Source organism: Meriones unguiculatus, chromosome 15 (genome assembly GCF_030254825.1).
Source record: "Meriones unguiculatus strain TT.TT164.6M chromosome 15, Bangor_MerUng_6.1, whole genome shotgun sequence".
Taxonomy (NCBI): domain Eukaryota; kingdom Metazoa; phylum Chordata; class Mammalia; order Rodentia; family Muridae; genus Meriones; species Meriones unguiculatus.
In genome coordinates this window covers 22,438,389-22,458,351 of record NC_083362.1, presented here as the reverse complement: position 1 = coordinate 22,458,351, position 19,963 = coordinate 22,438,389, and positions in this window count along the sequence as shown.

The following is a 19,963-nucleotide window of genomic DNA, read 5'->3' as shown; positions in this document are numbered from 1 at the left end:
TTGCTATGCAATCACTGCTGTCCTGCTTATCAGAGATCATGTCCTCCTGGAACTGCCATCTTGGATCTCCCTAAGGAACTGTTTTTTAAGAAGTTAAATAATTTTAGGTTATTGCAAGTTTGAATAATAAAAACAACCAATAGACCAGAAATTTTCCAAAATTTCTTAAGCTTTTGACAACATAGGTCGATGCTTATCTTTATTATACCCATTGTTTGAAAATAACATTATCTAAAAGTAAGCCAACATTCTCCAGGCCTCCTTACCTTCCCAGATAATTCCTTTTATTTGCTTAATAACTCAGTGGTTACTTTCAAACTTTTATTTTAATTACATTTGCCCTGCCTTTTCCTCTGGCCAAACCTTCTCATATATTCTTCCCTTTTCTTTTACCTGTTGATAGATGGAAGATACCTGATGGTTTGAAAATGTTCTTTTGTGGAAAAATGATGCTTTACACAGTCCTCATTCTTGGTTCCCTAGCCTAGCCAGACTTAGCTACATTAGTTTATGTAACTCAGGAACTTAATTTATAATCTAGCCAGTAGGTTGAAAAACTCTGCCTAGATTGACCTTTCTATGCTTTATCTGGTGGAGGAAATTTCAGGAAATATTATTTAAAAATAGATGGATGACATTTAGTCTTGTGAGCATGTGCATGCTCTCTATGTCATGCCATATCTTTATTGACCTACCCTCTCTGAGATAAAGTCTATTCTGTTGAGTAAACTTCTCTGGTAGGGGCTCATCTGGGTTAATAGAATATGATCATATTTCTCTCATGAGGTTTTAATTGGTCTTATAAAAGTATGATGAATTATGTATGTGGCTACAAATTAATGATTAATAATATGATACAACACCAATGTTTATATCAAATTTTAACACACTAGCAATGTAGTGGCTATTTCTAAAATTTAAGATTTAATACATTATTCAATGAATAATCATTTACATAGCTCAAAAATATAAAAACTTTCAATTATAGTTTGTAGCAGTTTTCTCTAAAGCACCATTTTCCATCCATCTGATTCTCTATCACAGTAGAAACCAAAGCTAAGCCTTTATTGAAATATTTGTACAGCTATTACATATATGCATAAGTTTTTAAAGACTTATCCCCTATAATTTTAAATAAATAGTACAATAGTATATTATAATAGTAGTAACACATATGGAAAGTCTATTTCATATTTGTTCATAAATATCTTACTTATCCAGCCTAGAGATACAGTTAATGGCAGGTTGATTCATACCACAAATGGTTTAATTTTATTTAATTTCCAGTACCATAAAGGGATACTTTTGCTTATGTCTTTATTAAAGCATGACATGTATATGTACTATATCTTCTTAAACTTTTCCCCTATGGCTAAATATTTACCTTGTTCCAAAACTCGAACTAATGTAAACAATGCACATTGAGACTTTATCCTTCATCTGTTGATGGACATCTTGGCTGACTCCTGAGCATATATTATTTGTATATATCAGAACTGAAGTCAGTGACTGCCAAATGCAAAATATTCATTCTGGTGTAGTTATCTATTGACTTATAATCTAGAATAGTGCAGCTTTTCTTCTGTTAAGTCAAATTTACAAGCATTCCTAATTGAAATAGCATTTTGAACTAGTTTTCATGGCAAATGACTATAATGAGTGAGAGGATTTCCAAGAGTTTGCAGTCAAACATAGAGGGTATTTGACCAGACAGTGTTACAGAAAAAGAACCTGTTTCAACAGCAACAAAAAGCTAACCAACCGACAGAACAGAAAACAAAACACACATTACATTTTCTTACTGTAGATGATAAGATGAGTTACTTTTGCTGAGTTATATTTTGAAGAGTAAAATGAAAAATAGCGAATTTACTTATTAAAAAGCTATTATTATTGTTGTTATATGTCTCATGTAACCTGGGCTGGAACTTGTCATATAACTGAGATGGCATTTAATTTCTAATCCTATGTTCCAAATACTGGAATTACAGGTATGCATCACCACACTCTACTTTTGTTTTTACTTCTAAATTTTATTTGTTATGAATCTGGATAAGGCAAGGTGTAGTTTCTGCTGTTTCCACAGCCAAGTATTGACTATGGGAAAGACAAATAGTCATGCCTTTTGGCCTGACCTCACAATAAATACTGGCACAAATCTTCAGTCTCTCTGTAATGACATCCTTCCTTCCCCATCTACCATGGCACATGCCTCTCTCTTGTCAGTTTTACTTGACTGGAAATCACACATCTCAGAGCTCTAATAGATGCTCAGAAACAGTTAAGTGTCATTTTAGGTGATGTTAAGCATCTCTTACAGAAGATATGCAAACTAAATAACAAGCCAGGAGAGAAACGTTGACCAGAATTCAGTGTGAAAGTGCTTGGCATGAGGGGTACAGATCTGCATTCTGTAGGGAGTGCGTCCACAGTGACTTTAGAAATGCTCATGTTTCAGTTTATTTGAAATTCAACAACAATTCAATAAAGAAAGCTTCAGAATAAAATTGTGAGTACTAACCCTGTGCTTTGCATAATTTCTAGGCTGCCTCAGCTGAACAATGGGTTTGCGATAGTGAGTTCACTTGCCAAATGAGTTCAGCATTATCTTCCCATGACACGCCCTGTCAGGCCCCACTGGAATATTCTGCAGCTGTTTGGCTTTTCTACTGCAAGAATTGAATGTCTCCTCTACAGTTAATTTTGCATTTTAGTTTTCTTAATTTTCTATTTCTTTCTTCTTCTCACCCCTCTCTTTGTGCTACTTAATAGATGTTCTCCAGCTATCCAGATTATCCAGTGACAGATGCTTTTATATATGAAAGGCACAGAGAGAATTTGAATTTAGAGATTGCCTTAAATTCAAGATAACTGTATATGGATATATTTAGCTAAACTATGCCTCAAAAAAGTAAGCTGGAAACCACGTTGAAGTCTGTGATTTGACCTGTCACCCATGATCCTGCTGTAGGCTGATATGGGCAGGGGAACTTCTTTTGCAGTGGTGTCTATGGCTGAAGGCTCATAAGTAAGAATGAGAAATACTGATAAAATCTGTGACAACTTTTTACTTCTTACAAAAACCAACCAAACCAAACCAAACCAAACCAAGTGAAGCCAAACAAAACCAAATCAAACCAAACCAAACAAAGCCAAGCCAAACCAAACCAAACAACAAGCAAACCCAATCCAGGAAGGAAGCTATTGAAGGCGGTTCTAAAAAATGATGATAAAGATGCTGAAGTGTGGCTCTTCACAGTTGATGGCTACTGGTAAGGTCAGGGTTGTGGGGGCTGGGGTTGGATGTCCAGAAGAACTCAATTTTTCTTAAGGGTCTGGCCATTGGGAGTTTGACTCCAATGAGTATATAGGGAATAGAAATGGGACTTGGTTGTTTGTTTTTGCAGGGGAGGAAAGCACAAGGGTGACAGGTAGACCTGGGAGAAATGGGAAGTAAGTGTGATTGTGATGCATTGTATGAAATTCCTAAATAATTGATAATATTATGTTGGAAAAAGATATAAAAATAAGCACACATTTGCAGCTTTAACAATAATGAAATATTTTCCTTAAATATATTCAAACTTTTGTATAAACAACGAGACAGAGTTCAAGAATGTAGAGTGAATATTTCCATCAATCAAAAAATATGCTCAACATGTTTAATTATTGCATTTAATAACAGAATACACATTGTTCCCAAGCACTCCAAGGACATGTACAAAAGCAAAGTTTCTGAGCAGAAAAAAAAAATGTAAATTTAAAAGTCTTAACAGCATCCATAACCATACTTCAAATACTAAGAAATGAAATTTTGAAAGGAAATGAGTATCTGCAGTATTTTATCTATGAAGCTCACCAATGCTAGGACCACACTGATAGGTGTCAATATCGATATAATATCCACCCATCCTGAATTTTGCAAGAATGTTTTCATAAAATAGTATAGAGCATAAATTCTGCTGCAGCCCCTCACTCTGTATCCTTTCAGGCACTGATATTCTGAGCAATAAACTCCTAAATAATTTATGAGTCTAAATGGCAATCTCAAAAGAAATTTTAAAAGTTTACATTGAGTAAAAAAATAAAATAAAGCAAACCAAATTTGCATGTAATGGCTGAAGCACTTTCAAATGGAAAATTTATAACATTAAATGCTTATATTGAATGGGAAACAATAAGTCTCAAGTCAGTAACCTAGAGTCTAGTATCAAGAATCTGGCATACAGAGACAAATTTAAATCCAAAGCAAGGATCCATTTATAAATATAGACAAAATATTAGGACACAGAATTCAGATATCCATAAAAGGAGCATAATTAATAGAAATTGATTCCAAAGATGAAGTGTGAGTCAATGTCTGAAAAAAAAAATCAGTTAGTATAACTCACTGAATATTCATTGAAAACAGAAGTCACATGATCTTAAAAATAAAACGTAACCAGGTGGAAACAGTGGTGGTCCTCTCTTTATTTACTTTCGGCTGGAGAGATGGCTCAATGTTAAGAGCACTGGCCTCTCTTCCAAGAGGACACTGTTTCAATTCCCAATACCCACATGGCAGCTCTTAACTGTCTGGTCTGTAATTCAAATTCTAAAGAAAAATATGTTAAAAAAAGAAAAAAAAGACTTGGCAAAATTATAGTCTTATAAAAAGATCTCAGGAACCAGCAAAAAAGACCACATGAACTTTAAAGTCTAAAATTGTGTTAATAGAACAAGCCTGAGATCCCACTTCATAGACCAAAAATAAGGCTAGAATATTGAGGTATGTCCCATTTCTTCTATCATGCATTGGAGTCTAATCAATACAAAGCAATAGGTAAAATAAACAAAAGGCACTCAGGGCAGAAATAAAGATACCCAATTATCCTATTGGTAGGTAACACACCTGTCTATGAAGAGGTATCAAGAAATTAGTTAAAAGGCTTCTGTAAACTAATAATAATTTCACCAAAACCTTCATATATAAGAAAAATCTAAATTTAATTGTACTCTTATATTATATATATCTATATTCTATATAATTCAAATAATTATTTGAACACCAAAGCCAAACAAACAGCCCCTATCTATGGTACCATCTACAGTTCCCAATGATATAGTAGTAAAATTTTACTTGGGAGTAGGCATGGCAAAACATCACACAGAAGTTGTAGGAGAGCTATATAAAGCACTGAAAAGAGACTGTAAACATTTAATAAAGAATTTATAATAGCCAGAATCTGGAAACAACCCAGATATCCCTCAATGACGGAATGGATACAGAAATTGTGGTACATTTATTTACACAACGGAATATTGCTCAACTAATAAAACAAGAAAATCATGAAATTTGCAGGCAAATAATGGGAACTAGAAAAGATCATCTTGAATGAGGTATCCCGAAGCAGAAAGACACACATGGTATATTCTCACTTATAAGTGTATATTTGCCATATAATATAGGATAAACATACTAAAATCTATACTCCTAAAGAAGCTAAGCAACAAGGAAGACCCTAGTGAAGATGCTCAATCCTATTCAAAAGGACAAACTCGATAGACATTGGAAGCAGAGAAGACAGCAATCAGGACAGGAGCCTACCACAGAGGGCCTCTGAAAGACTGAGACTCATAGCCAAACTCTGGTCCGAATGCATGAATTTTATGAAAGAAGGGGGAGATAGAAAGACCTGGAGGATCCTGGAGCTCCAAAAGGATATCAACAGAGCAAAAAGCCCTGAGTCCTGGGGACCCTGAAGAGAATGATATCCCAACCAAGGACAATGCATGAAGAGGACCTAAAACCCTGGCTCAGATGTAGCCCTTAGACTCAGTGTCCAATTGGGGTCCTTAATAAGAAGAACAGAGGGTTTCTCTGGCATGAATTCAGTTGTGGGTTCTCTGATCACTTCCTCCTGTGTATGCAGCCTTGCCAGGCCATAGAGGAAAAAAATATAGCCAGTCCTGATAAGACTTGACAGGCTAGGGTTAAATAGAAGGGGAGGAGGACCTCCCCTATCAGTGGACTAGGGGAGGGACATAGGGGGAGAAGAGGGAGAAAGGGTGGGATCAAGAGGAGACGAGGGAAGGGGCCACAGCCAGGATACAAATAAAAAAATGTAATAAATTAAAATAATAAAAATAAATCATAAATGCGAAAAAAACAAAAAAAAAGAATATATCAGGTGCATGGATAAAAATATGGAATATAGTAGAAAAATCAATTCTCCCCAAATCTCTATAAAGGTTTAATACAATTCCTAGTATCTCATTACTTGTGGCGATATAAACAAAATTGTGTTAAAGTGTATATGAAAAAGCAAAGCTATTGAAAAACTAAGTTTCAAAGATTTTTATTTGTTAAACGTGTATCTCTGTGGATTTATGCACATAATGACCATGGCTGTCCATGGACCCTAGGTGGGTCAGATGAAATTATAGGTGGTAGTGAGAGATCTAAAATGGGTAGTTTGTGTCTAACTTAAGTCCCCTGCAAGAGAACTATGTGCTCTTAAGTACTGAGCCATGTGTCTGGACCTGCATAGTTGAATTAGAAGAAGGAGGAAGAGGAGGAGAAGGAAGAGAAGAAGGTGAAGTTCAAATTACCAGTAAAGATAAAGCTGATTACAATTGACATATTAGAGTTTAAGTATTTTTATGTAGCTACTTCATAATCAAAATCAGCTGTATGGGTAAAAATATAGATTCACTGAAAGAAAATCAGTGAAGAAATAGCACTGACTTTTTTATTAAATGAAAGAATGTAGCCTTCTGAACAAATGTTCTGGGTCAACTGGACATTTTACAAACACCGAAATTGAATCTCAACTTGTATTTCCTACTAATGCAACAAATTAATTTAAAATTATCCATAGAATAAAAAATCAAAAATTAAAAACATGAAGCAGTAAATATTAAAATATTTTTGTTGTTATTACTTATGTTTGCTGTGCTGAGGAATTCCAGGAACATTATAACCAAATACTTGTTCCACTACTGAAGTATAGCCCTAATATAAATTATATTTCATAAAATAAATAATTTTAGAAATATAGGATAAGTTTTTTAGATATAAAGCTGAACCAATTATCCTTAGATGTGAGAGTAAAAAATCACTATTATTTAAAAATATAAATTTGGATTGGGAAAAGTGCTTTGCAGAAAATTCTATTAAAAATATAAATATACATCACAGTCTAAGAAGAAAAAGTACCTTTTTTATGAGAAAGAGGGAGGTTGTTGGTAGGCTGAGTTAACCTATGTTGTCACTTTAACTCAAGATTGTGATCTCTCGACATCAGCATCCTAATTAGCTGAGGTTATAGGAAGGCAACATTGTGCTTGTCTAGAGGATTTATATTACAGCAGTCTATTGAGATGATTGTACACAGTGACTAACTTGTTTCACTCTAGGGACACTAGGATGTTTAAACACATGCAAATCAATATATACAAGATAGCACATAAACAGAATGAAGAAAGGAGTCAGGAGAGATCATTTCAGAAAGAACCTTGAAATTCAACATCATTGTCTTTTTAAAACTATGCATAAAAGGCTGAAGGATTGGATCAGTGCTTAAAGACACTGGCTGCTCTTCTAGAGAACATGGACTCAATTCCCCACACACTGACATGGTTGACAACCATGTCACTCTAGTCTCATGGGATCTGACACCATCTTCTGTCCTCTGTGGGCACCAAACACCCAAGTGATACACACACATACATGCAGGCAAAACACTCAAACACATAAAATAATAAAATATAAAAAACTATTTATAAATTAGACGTAGAAGTGTCACACCTCAATATATGAAACATTAAAATCTACATATGACAAAACCATTATCAATATTAAAAGGAATGAAAAACTGAATCTCTTGTAAAATCAGGAACAAGACAAGGATATCTATTCTCATCACTTCATTTCAACATACAACTTGATACTTTAGTTAGCGCAATCAAAAGTAAACTCTTTCAGGAGGAAGTAAGGAAAACCATTCCATAAAAAAAAAAAAAATCACAAAGTCAGGAATGGTTGAACAGGTCTTTAATCCCAACAGTCAGGAAGGAGAGGCATGTTGAGCTTTGTGAGTTAGAGGCCAGCATGGACAACATATTGTGTTGCAGGGTGGTTAGGACTAAATAGAGACCTTAATTAAAGAAACAACGAAAACCACCACCAACAACAAAAAAGCCAAGCACACCCACAATGAAATAAAGCAGAACAATTACCTCCAAAACACCCAAACTACACCTAAGAAACTAGTCAAGATGAAAGAGCTCTGTGATCAAAATTATAATGCTAAAAAAGAAACTGAAGACTTTAGAAGTTGTTAAAATTTCCAGTTTCAAACATAATATGCAAATTTAATACAAACTCCATCATGATTCCAATGACACTAACATTGCTAATCATCATAACATATAAATCAAGCCTAAATCAAAACTACTTTGTGATTCTATCTCAACCACAGTCAGCATAGTTACTATAAGAAAAAGTGTTAAATGCTCTTGAGAGTGTGAGCAATTATATTCCTAACACATTGTCAGGAATGACATTTCTGTAGCCACTACTGAAAATTGTTTCATGAAAAAAATCTAAAAACAGGACCAGAATACTATCTACTTTTATTATTTCTGAGCACAAAGCTAAAACAAACAAATGAAGTAAACATGTACAATGTATTTTAAGCATCATCACCTCCCCTAACTTCTTATATACAACCCTACTTCCAACCCCCACCTAACTTCATATCTTCTTTTTCTTTCTCTCTTTCTTTCTTTCTTTCTTTCTTTCTTTCTTTCTTTCTTTCTTTCTTTCTTTCTTTCTTTCTTTCTTTCTTTCTTTCTTTCTTTTTCTCTTTCTTTCTCTTTCTCTTTCTTTCTCTCTTTCTTTCTCTCTCTCTCATTCTTTTCTTTCTTTCTTTCTCTCTCTCTCTTTCTTTTTTCCCTTCCTTCCTTCCTTCCTTCCTTCCTTCCTTCCTTCCTTCCTTCCTTCCTTCCTTCCTTCCTCACTCCCTCTCTTCCTTCCTCCCTCCTTCCTCTCTTCCTTCCTTCCTTACGAAGCTGCAGTTTTTAAAAAAGTACGGTCTGTTGTTGGCAGGGCTGTGACTAGGAGCGGGTATTTGGAAAGCAGGGAAGATTACTCAAGCAGCCCAGGACTGTACTTTGAAAAGAGATTTTTAAAAATCATCCATATGCTTTCTAATTCCTACATTCACCTTGATTGTCTTTTCTTCTCTAGAACTGTACCCATAAGAGCTGCTGTAACGCTAGATTCTGCACGCTCATCGACAATGCCGAGTGTGGCACAGGCGCGTGCTGTGACAGACGAACCGTGCAAGGTAAGCCTGAAAAGCCGGAGCTCCCTTTATGGAGTCTTTGGTCCACTTCTTCCCTAGTGTCTGGGAAAATCCTTCAAATGTTTTAATTTGGATTCTTTTTGGAAAACTTTCTTTCTTTCTTTCTTTCTTTCTTTCTTTCTTTCTTTCTTTCTTTCTTTCTTTCTTTCTTTCTTTCTTTCTTTCTTTCTCTTTCTCTCTTTCTTTCTTTCTTTCTCTCTTTCTCTCTCATTCTTTCCTTTCTTTCTCTCTTTCTTTCTTTTTTCCCTTCCTTCCTTCCTTTCTTCCTTCCTTCCTTCCTTCCTTCCTTCCTTCCTTCCTTCCTTCCTCCCTCCCTCCCTCTCTTCCTTCCTCCCTCCTTCCTCTCTTCCTTCCTTCCTTTCTTCCTTCCTTCCTTCCTTCCTCCCTCCCTCCCTCTCTTCCTTCCTCCCTCCTTCCTCTCTTCCTTCCTTCCTTCCTTCTTTTCTTCCTTCCTCCTTTCCTCCCTCCCAACTTTCCTCCCAACCTCCCTCCCTCCCTTCCTTCCTATTTATTTTATTTTATTAATTCACTGAGTTCATGTGCTTGCCAGGTGTACGTGGGTATGGGTATGGGCCTTTTACTAGAGCATGGTCTACCTACCAGGAACCACACCCATTAACAAAAATACATATATAAACAACCCCACACTCCTGCACACAAACAAAAACACCTGATACTTCCTCCTCCAGGAGTTTTAAACTGTCACCAGTTCTTCAGCTAGAAATATTGTAGGTATACAGGGAAGGGAATCAAGACCAAAATGCTTCCCCCCCCTTTTTTTTTTTTTTTACAAATCCAAAGGAGTGCCCAATTTTTAAACCCACCAAGAAACAATTTATGCTAGAATATATATGTGGTCTTGGATGTTTGGACTCCCAAGGAACATGGCTGACTTACCAGAAGTCACACTCTATTCTAAGACTGTCTATTTTTCTGCCAGCACCTAACAATTTCCAATATTCCACGGCCAGAGATGAGATTTTTGTGGTCAATTCTCCTTTATATGCTGGGATATGGTCTGTTTTGAGCTTCTACAGGTTATGTGGATGCTATTTCAACCACTGTGAGCTTAGACATTGAGGCATCCTGCTGTGTCTATAAGACCCCATTTCCTTGTAGTCATTTATCTGCCTTGGCCATTGCATTCTTTCTACCCATTCTTGTGCATCCCTTTACCTTGGAAAGAGGGGGTCCGGCACATACCTTCTATTTATGGCTGGATATTCTTCAGTCTCTTGGCACTTTGACCAGTTACTTGCTTTTGTGTTGGTCACTATCTAGTGCAAATAGAAGCTTTTCAGATGAGATTAATTGATTTATGGTTATAACAATATCATTACACATCAGTTTAATACAGTATCTCTGTAGCAAAAAAAATCATAGTAGATTATCTCATAGGGCCTATAACCTTTGCATCCATAGGTTTTTTGTTTGATAATGATGTCAGATATGGGTTTCATCTTACAGAGCAAATTTTTATTCGAGTCATAGACATTTGGTGAATTCCCTTATGCTCATGCCATTATTTCACCAGTGGGCTTGGCCAGTTATTATTGTAGCTCTAAGAAGTTACAGCTGATTATGAATGGTGCTTTCTCTTCCAAACCACCTTCCAGGATAATAAAAGCTAGTTAGTAGGGATGAATCCCCCAGGCCAGTACCAGTTTGGTTGCTTCCTATTCTACAGCTCAAGTATATAGTATCTTCTGGAGTGGGCTATCATTAAGTTCTGCAGGATAACTAGGAGTCAATGGCCAGTGTAATCCCAAACAGTCTCCCAAACAGTACAGGCTGAGTGAGTTTTCTTAACCTCCTCCTCCTCCTCCTTCTTCTTCCTCTGAGTCAAATTCTGCTGGACTTTTTTAAATTAATTAACTAATTTATTCACTTTACATCCTAATTGTAGCCCCACTGTCCTCTCTTTCATGTGCCACCTTCCCTCCCTCTTCGTCCTCTCCCTTCTTCCCTACACATCACAGAAGGGGAGCCCCACACAATCCACCCCAACACATAAAGTCACATCGGGACTGAGGGCCACTTCTTCCTCAGTGGCCTGGTAAGTCAGCCTTTCCAGCAGGAAGTGAGTAAATGGCGTGCAACAGAGTCCCCGTACTAGGGAACACACATGAACACCAACTTCCCACTGGGTACTGATGTGTAGGGGGCCTAGGCCCAGTTCATGCATGTTCCCTGGTTGCTGCTTCAGTCTCTACAGGGCCTCCTGGGCCCTGGTTAGTTGGCTCTGTCGGACTTCTTGTGGTGCTCCTGTCCCCTCCCGGTCCTTCTGTCTTTCCCCCATTCTTCCTCGAGCTTCTTTGTGCTTTGCCTCTTGTTTGGCTGTGGGTCTTAGCATCTGTTTCCATCTACTGCTGAGTGGAGCCTCTCACAGGACAGCTATGCTAGGCTCCCGTCTGCAAGCAGAGCAAAGTATCAGTAATAGTGTCAGGAGTTGACTGTCTCCCTCGGTGTAAATTTCAGATTGGGGCAGGCATTTGTGGGATATTCCATTATTCTATCTTTATATCAGCACATCTTGTAGGCAGGGTACATTTGGGGTTGAGTTGTTTTTTTTTTTTTTTTTTTTTTTTTTTTGTGGGTAGTTTGGTATTCCTTTTCCTCCACTAGGAGTCTTTTCTGGTTAGAGGGTGTCCTCTTCAGTCTCCATGACCCTGCTACTAGGGATCTTAGCTAGAGTTACCCTCCACTCCTTCAAGGAGGCCATCCTCTCATCGGTTTCCAGCTGCCCCTGCAAAGGTCTCTCTTCTCTCAGCAATCCCTCTGTCCTCCCTACTCCAACTCTCCCCACATCTAATCCCCATGCTCATTTTCCTCAGCACTGCCTTTCCTCTAGCACTCTCTCAGAAAATGAGTAGTTCTACCTCAAAACCCAGCTATACCATTCCTGGGCATATACCCAAAAAGATGCTCCACCACAAGACAAGGACATCTCTTGAATTATTTTCATAGCACTTTTATTTGTAATAACCAGAAACTGGAAACAATTCTGATGTCCCACAACATCAGAATGGATAAAGAAAGGGTGGTACCTTTACACAACGGAACACTACTCAGCTATTAAAAACAAAGACATGCAATATCTAGGCAAATGGATGGAACTAGAACATATCATCCTGGGTGATATGACTCAGACCCAGAAAGACACACATGGTATACACTCACTTGCAAGTGTATATTAGATTGATAGTACAGAATAACCATACTGCAATTCACAGACCAAAGAAATTAAATAACAAGGAGGAGCCAAGGGAGGGTGCACTATGATCTCTTGGTCAATGCTCTGCTCTCATCTGTCTTTCTGACCTGTTCTAGACCTCACTTTATATAGCCGCCAAGTTTATCTTGTGCTATGTTCCTAAGAACAAACATTCAGCACACATCCTCTTTTTAGTAGGTGAATGATGGAAATCTGACAGTTAGTGTAATGTGTTTATTTTTGTTTTTTAAAAATAAAAAAACAACAAATATTTATTGACAATTACTTGTCTTCAGAAGTCAGAATAATAAATATTTAACTGCTGTTCTTTTGAGACAGGTCTCATTAATGAGGCTAGACTGTCTTTGGACTTGCGGTTCCCCTGTCTTCACCCTAGTGCTGGGATGACAGGAGTGCAGCACCATGACCAGCCTTGTTTCATATGTTTGTATAGCTTAGATTCTAGCAGATAAAGAGTGACATATTAAAAACAGAGAAGATAGTTCTTGGTATCATGACTTGGGGAGGGGCATGCATGCAGAAAGGGGGCAAGGGTGGGACTGGGAGGGGAGGAGGGAGGGGCTTATGGGGAGATACAAAATGAATAAAGTGTAATTAATAAAAGTTAAATAAGAAATTAAAAAAATGATACAGAGGAAAAAATAAAATGAAACAAAATTAAAAAAAAACACTCTAAGAACGTGGAATGAGATGTCAGGAAGAGGGAAGACATGTTTGCTTGGGGAGAGTCTGTGTGCCTTGCTGTTTACCCACCGAACAAAGGGCACTCAAAGGATCACTCTTGGGAATCTTAGTAGCAACAATGAAAGGTTGAAGCTGTTACAAATCTCAGCTTGTTTGAATCATTGTGGCTGTCTATGCAGGAGATGGTACCTGAGGTGCATCTAAAGAGATAGCAGCAACCAGATGGACTCAGGTCCTATAGATTTTACATAATAAATATGTGAACTAATTTAAGTTTTTGAGAGATCATGTTGTATGCTTTCTGGAAAATGGAAACTGTGGAGTAAAGAGAACCATTCCCTCATAAACTGTTAAGCTACTGTCATTTAGAAAAGAGATCATTATATCTTTTTCCGCCTCTTGACATTGAATCTATTAGAAGTGTCTGTTAATAAAGTAAGGGGTGGGGGTTGAACAAATGAAAGCAAGCATTGCAAGTGGTTAATTATTTCAGAAGTTTTCATGAGACTGAGGGCACTAGAAATACAATCTTGGCACCATGTCATTTGACAAGCTAAGGGCTGAAAATGCTACAAAATCAGAAAGAAAAAGATGCTTGGCTCATCATTAACTATTAGATTATTTCCAGAGTGGTATTGCAGTACAGCACCTACTACAATGACTGAGGTCCTCCAATTACAAAGATTCGGTAAGATACCTCTCTCTCTTTTCATATTATTTCTATGAAGTATCTATCTATCTACCTATCTATCTATATATACAGTGAAAAACTAAGATTTTAAAACTTAGCAACTCACTTATAATACATTTCATAAAATTTCTTGCTTTCTCATGTATCCAGTCTGCACGTTGGAAGGAAAAAGGAATCACAGTTTGAGTATCAAATACAGTATGCGTCTGAGTTCTACAGTCCTCAGGGAAGTACATCATTTTCTAACAGTCTGAGAAGACTACACTTTATCGTGCCAACTAATATAAGGAGGCGATCTGTTTTAATCAGTATTTACTGCTTTAAATATCAATCACACCTAAAAATTGCCTTTACATCTACACCCATATCTATTTCACTAATACCTTGATATGGTGGTCTAAAGGAACCTACCTAACTCCACTGAATTATTTGTTCTACAGACCGATAAAAATCACATCAATGCAAAGAAATCTCAACAATAGAGACAGATAGTCCGTGACTATAGAACATGAGGCTTGAAGGCTGCACAAGCTTTGTCTTGTGAGGTGGGTAATATAAAGAAATAATTGGGTAATGGCATGTGTGTAATCAAGTATTTGGACAAAGCAATGCTCTAATGCATGAAAGTGTCTCAGAAAAAAAAAAAACTTAAATGATATCAGTACTTGCAAAATTATCTGTAGCTTTGTATCCTTGAAAACATCAAAGGAAAATCTAGGATAGGAGCGTGCACACCCATACCTTTACATGGGATGCTTTGCATGGATGCCTGCTTTCAGTGCGATCTATTCCATTGCCATGTATTTTAGAAAACAATCACCTCCTTTGTCAAGAAATCCTCCAGATAAAGTCTGTTTCACTACAATTGTCCCATTTGTCGAGGCTGATAAGACTGGAAACCTGTTTCTACCAGGTTAGCTGTTTGAATCTTACCATTTTTGGACACTACATTATCGTTTTTTAAAATTAATTTTAATTTATACATTCATTTTACATCTCAATTTCCCTTCAGTCTTCTCCCTCTGCTGCTCCTGCTTCTTGCTCCCACACTTTTCTTCTATCCCTCCTCCCATTCTGCTTCGAAATGGCAGTACTCTCCCCATCCCCTCTCCCCACACATCACCCGAGCACATCAAGTTCATACAGGAATGAGTTTATCCTCATCCACTAATTCCAGCCAAGGCATCCCATTAGGGGAAAGTGATCAAAAACAGGCAACAGAGTCCTGACAGTACCCACTCAACTTACTGGGGAACCCACATGAAAAACAAACTGCCCGTAGGGGTCCTAGGTTCAGTCTGTGCATGCTTTTTAGTTGGTGCTTCCTTCTCTGCAAAACCCCTATGGGTCTAGATTAATTGACTCTGTTGATCTTCTTGTGGCGTTCTTGTCTTTTCCGGATCCTTCTATCCTTTCTCCCACTCTTCCACAGAACACTCTGAGCTCTGCCTAATGCTTGGCTATGAGTCTTAGCATCTGATTTAATCAGCTGCTGGGTGGGGCCTCTCAGAGGACAGTTATACTAGGCTTCTGTATTATAAACTTCTTAAGATAAATAAGGGAAAAAGGAATAAATAATCATTTGTTGACTTTTGGATACTGTTGTAAATAATAATACAATGTCAAATTTTATGTTTGGAATCTTTCAGTATTTTTTTAAACTTTCTTATATTACTTTTCAGAATAATTAACACATAATGTTTACTTCTAAAAGTGAATGTTTGGTCTATCTGCCTGCTGTCTGTGTATGACTTCATGAAAATAATGACTATAAAACAGTATCAAAAAGAAAAGCCCAGCAAAACAGTGGTGGCTTTCATTTGCTTTACCTATTCTGTTCAATCTTTGTGGAACAAGAGAGAAACCTCTTATGATTTTCAAGTAAATTCACACTGAATAAAATGTAAACTTATATCTATTTTTAGGAATATCACAAATTCACTCATTTGTAAAAAAAAAACAAAAACAAAATAAAACATGAGAATAATCAGGGTGTTAAATAGTGAGATATTTAAAGAGGACAATAAATATCACAGACACTGAATTAAATGAAAATAAACTTCTATGTCAAACCTAAATTGGATTTGACTTTTATAGGTAACCCTTTGTCTGCCCATGTACTTCCAATGTATCTAGTGGAAGTAGATTTTGGACTAGTTTGAAGTTGATGGGTATTCTGAGCAGAGGAATTTGATGAACAGATCCATGTATCAAGGACAGTGGATCAATAAATTTAAATTTGCTCAGTATAATATAATTTTTTTAATTATGTGATATTTTCAAAAGGCTGATGACTCTTAAAAAGTGCAACAACACTAGAAAACTAAAATAGCTACGGGGAATTTAAAGCAGTGTCGTAATTTCCTGTCGATTTGATCTTGACATCAGATCTCTAAAATTGGTCTGCTCACATGTCATACAGAGCCACATTTAGCCCAGGAAAGTTTAAGTAGATTTTGGGTCTGTACAAACTTGATGATGGTAGGCAAGTAAAAGAAATAATCCATACTTCTCAAACTTCAAAAACTTCTGTGAAAGTTAATACTGCTTCTTCTGGGGACAAGGCTAATATCTATATCTTTCCTCTCATCACCAACATCCATAAGACCTTTAAGAGCAGTATCAAGGTATATCAAATAATATTTCAGATTCATCAAATATCAGGACTGAAAAGTGACCATCTGATGCAACCCATTAATTTCACTAAAGTGGACACTGAGATTCAGAAAAGACAAATAGTAAGAATTTCAACCAAGGACTATGCATGGAGATAACCTAAGACCCCTGCACAGATGTAGCCCATGGTAGTTCAGTATCCAAGGGGGTTCCATTGTAATAGGAACAGGGACTATCTCTGATATGAACTGATTGGCCTGCTCTTTAATTACCTCCCCCTAAAGGGGAAGCAGCATTACCAGGCCACAGAAGAAGACAATGCAGCCACTCCTGATGAGACCTAATTGAGTAGGAGCAGAAAGAAAGAAAAGAAGTCCTCCCCTATTAGTGGACTTAGGGAGGGGCTGGTATGCAGAGGGTGGATAAAGGGAACCACGGCGGGGGGGGGGGATACAAAGTGAATAAAGTGTAATTAATAAAGAAAAAATAACTCAGGAAACTTAAAAAAAATAAAAAAGAATTCCCACAATGGTAAAGGTTGTTGAAAATTTAGGCATTTACTATCATCAAGTCTACATAAATCCCAGTTATAGAGAAAAACTAAGATAAATTTCCTCCAGCTGTATTGGATGCTGGAAAGACAAGATGTGAGAGGTAATGTAAGCAGAGGAGAGTATTGAGACATAGGCAAGGGTTTGTTTGATCCAAATGTATACTGGTAGAACTTATGACTATCCCAGTGAAAATCGTGTACCTCACTTTTTTTATCTACTGAAATTCACCACAACATTTATCATATAAGATAAGGTAAGGAAGGCTTTACTGAAGACTACTGCAATTGAAGAAGACTGAATACAATGCTACTGAAATAAATCATAAAACTGTTTTTAGGCCTTAAAGTGAGCTGGTGTAAGAGTACTGGAGAATGATGGCATGATAATTTTATCTTAGCTTGCTAATTGTCCTTATTAAATTAAACTCTTCCCCCTCCACAGAGGTGAGCATATAGTGGTCTTATTCTCACACAAGGACCTTTATAGAAATAGTGTATAGGTCCCAGAAAAAAAGAGCATTCCTTGGATGTAATATTGGCAAGAAGCCAGCTGAAAAAAGATTTATATCTCAAAGCAACAGAAAGCCTATATCTCACCTTTTCTCAAGTCAATGTTCTAAGAAAAAGGAGATCAGGATTAGTGTAGAGACTCCAGTCTAAAGTTTACTCAAGCTGAATAGAATGTGAAGGCTGTTGTTGGTTTGGGCCAGATGACATTTATACTTTTGTAAAATACTGAAGTAAGTTACAAATAGTATTGATATCGTTTTGTGAAGAAGATTCTAATTCACATAATTATTCTATTGTTTTCTTGTTCTTTAAGATAATAACTACTCTTGGTGTAGTATTTATACTCTTCCATTGCATTCCCGTAGATTACTCAATCTTTTCACACTGAGGCTGAGGAAGAGAGACCATAGTTATCTTCAATAATTGAAAAACTAATTGGAATGCTGAGAAATTAAATAATGCTCTACATAATGATATTGGAATCTAGGTTTCCCAATAGTCTTAATTGAGGAGTTATAGACATAGGTAAATAATTGCCAAATATTTATCACATTTTATGCCAAGAACAAAAAATTCAAAAGAAGCAAAGTTTCTGCCTGCATGTAGCTTGCTTTCTAATGGGAAAAGGGGAGATGAAAATGAGATATGAGTATGAAATAATGAGGAAGAACAATAAAGTAACTAGTGACTCACTGTCAGGGTGAGTGTATTTATTATTTTGTAAGCAAAGCTTGGTAAACCCTGCTCAAGGTAGTAGACTTTTGTGCTGAGAACTCTGAAATAAAATGACATTTCCTGCAGAAAGGATTATGCAAGTGTGTATACATATATGTGCAGAGGTGGGCCACAAGTCATAAATCACTTAGAATGTGTCATATGCAGATATATATTTTTAGTTTTGATAATTTTATCCATACAGAATCCTTGTGATATAGCTACTATTATTTTTCACATGTTGCATAGACCTTAACTAAATTAGTCAACATTACTCAGCTAGAATGTGGCAGGTCTGGGGACAAAGTTTACCTACAAAGTGGTTTTGGCTTGTACTGCAAATTTATAGCTGTCTGAGAAGCAGGAGGAAGCCTGGCTTGGTCAGAGCATGAGAAAAAGGGAGAGTTTAGAAAAAGCTGAGTTCCAAGAAGATCTCAGAAGTAAAAAAATATGGGGTTTATGGTGATTGGAATGTCAGGAGGTTAACCTGCATATAATGAGACTCCTTCAGAGTGTTCTCCTGACAAGTCCTGACTTGCCCACATCCTGTTGTTTCTCCATCCATGGTATTGGATATTCATGCTCAGCAACTGCCACAGACAGCTATCAGGCCCCCTACACTGTGAAAGAATTGAGAGGGAAGAAAGGGTTGTAGTTGGAGGGAACCTCGTGAAGATTATCCATACGCTGAAGTGTGGAAACTCCCTGGTGTAAGACCAGAGGGTGCCGCACGATCTTTGTCTTGACAGATATTTGTATAGAAATATCAAAGAAAGCTTCATTATATAGAAACACTACAGTTTCTAATTCTGTTAACAAAGACACAATTTTTCACCAAATGGTCGATAAATTTCACTGGAATAGTTTTCAGAAGCACTTTTCTATAAAAGCAAAAATGACACTCAATTTTAATCTTTATTTAATATATTAGATCTTTTGTAGTTTCCAATGATATCAAAGTATGGCAAAACATATGCATAAATAAGTCATTAGAAATGAACTAAAATGTTTAATTAAGAAAATTTTGGGTTTTTCGAAGATGGTGGCGGCTAGGATGCAGCTTAGCTGAAGGGGAGAGGACCCACAACTCGGAAATTGGTGAGTGAAGGGGCTGATCAACCCAGAACAGAGTTATCTAGACTTCCAAGAAGAGACTAACCATGATCTGAGTCCATCTAGCATCAGGTCACAGCAGACTCCTCCAGGAGGAGACACCCGGAGAGGCGATCCCCAGGCACTTTCCCGCACCCAACACCCTGCTCCCTCTTTGGAGGAGGCAGGAGGCGTTCAGCAGGATCTGCCACAGACCACACAGTCTGTATCCCAGCCCCAGCGAGAGCTGCAGCTCCCACCAAAAAAAAAAAAAAAAAAAAGCCACAAAAAAACACCTGAGATCGGGGCTGAGAAAACCCAATCCTTTTGGGCACTCCCCCTAGATCCAGAAGGCCACCATAACCCTGTTTATTATGAAGTTTAGAACACTCACTGAATATTCAAAGGGAAAAATTTGACAGAAATAGGTTACAGTTATGATATTAAATTTAAAAAAATAAAAAAAGAAGTGAACTGAACATCCTTTCTTCCAAGGCCAAGAAGAATATAATTAAGAG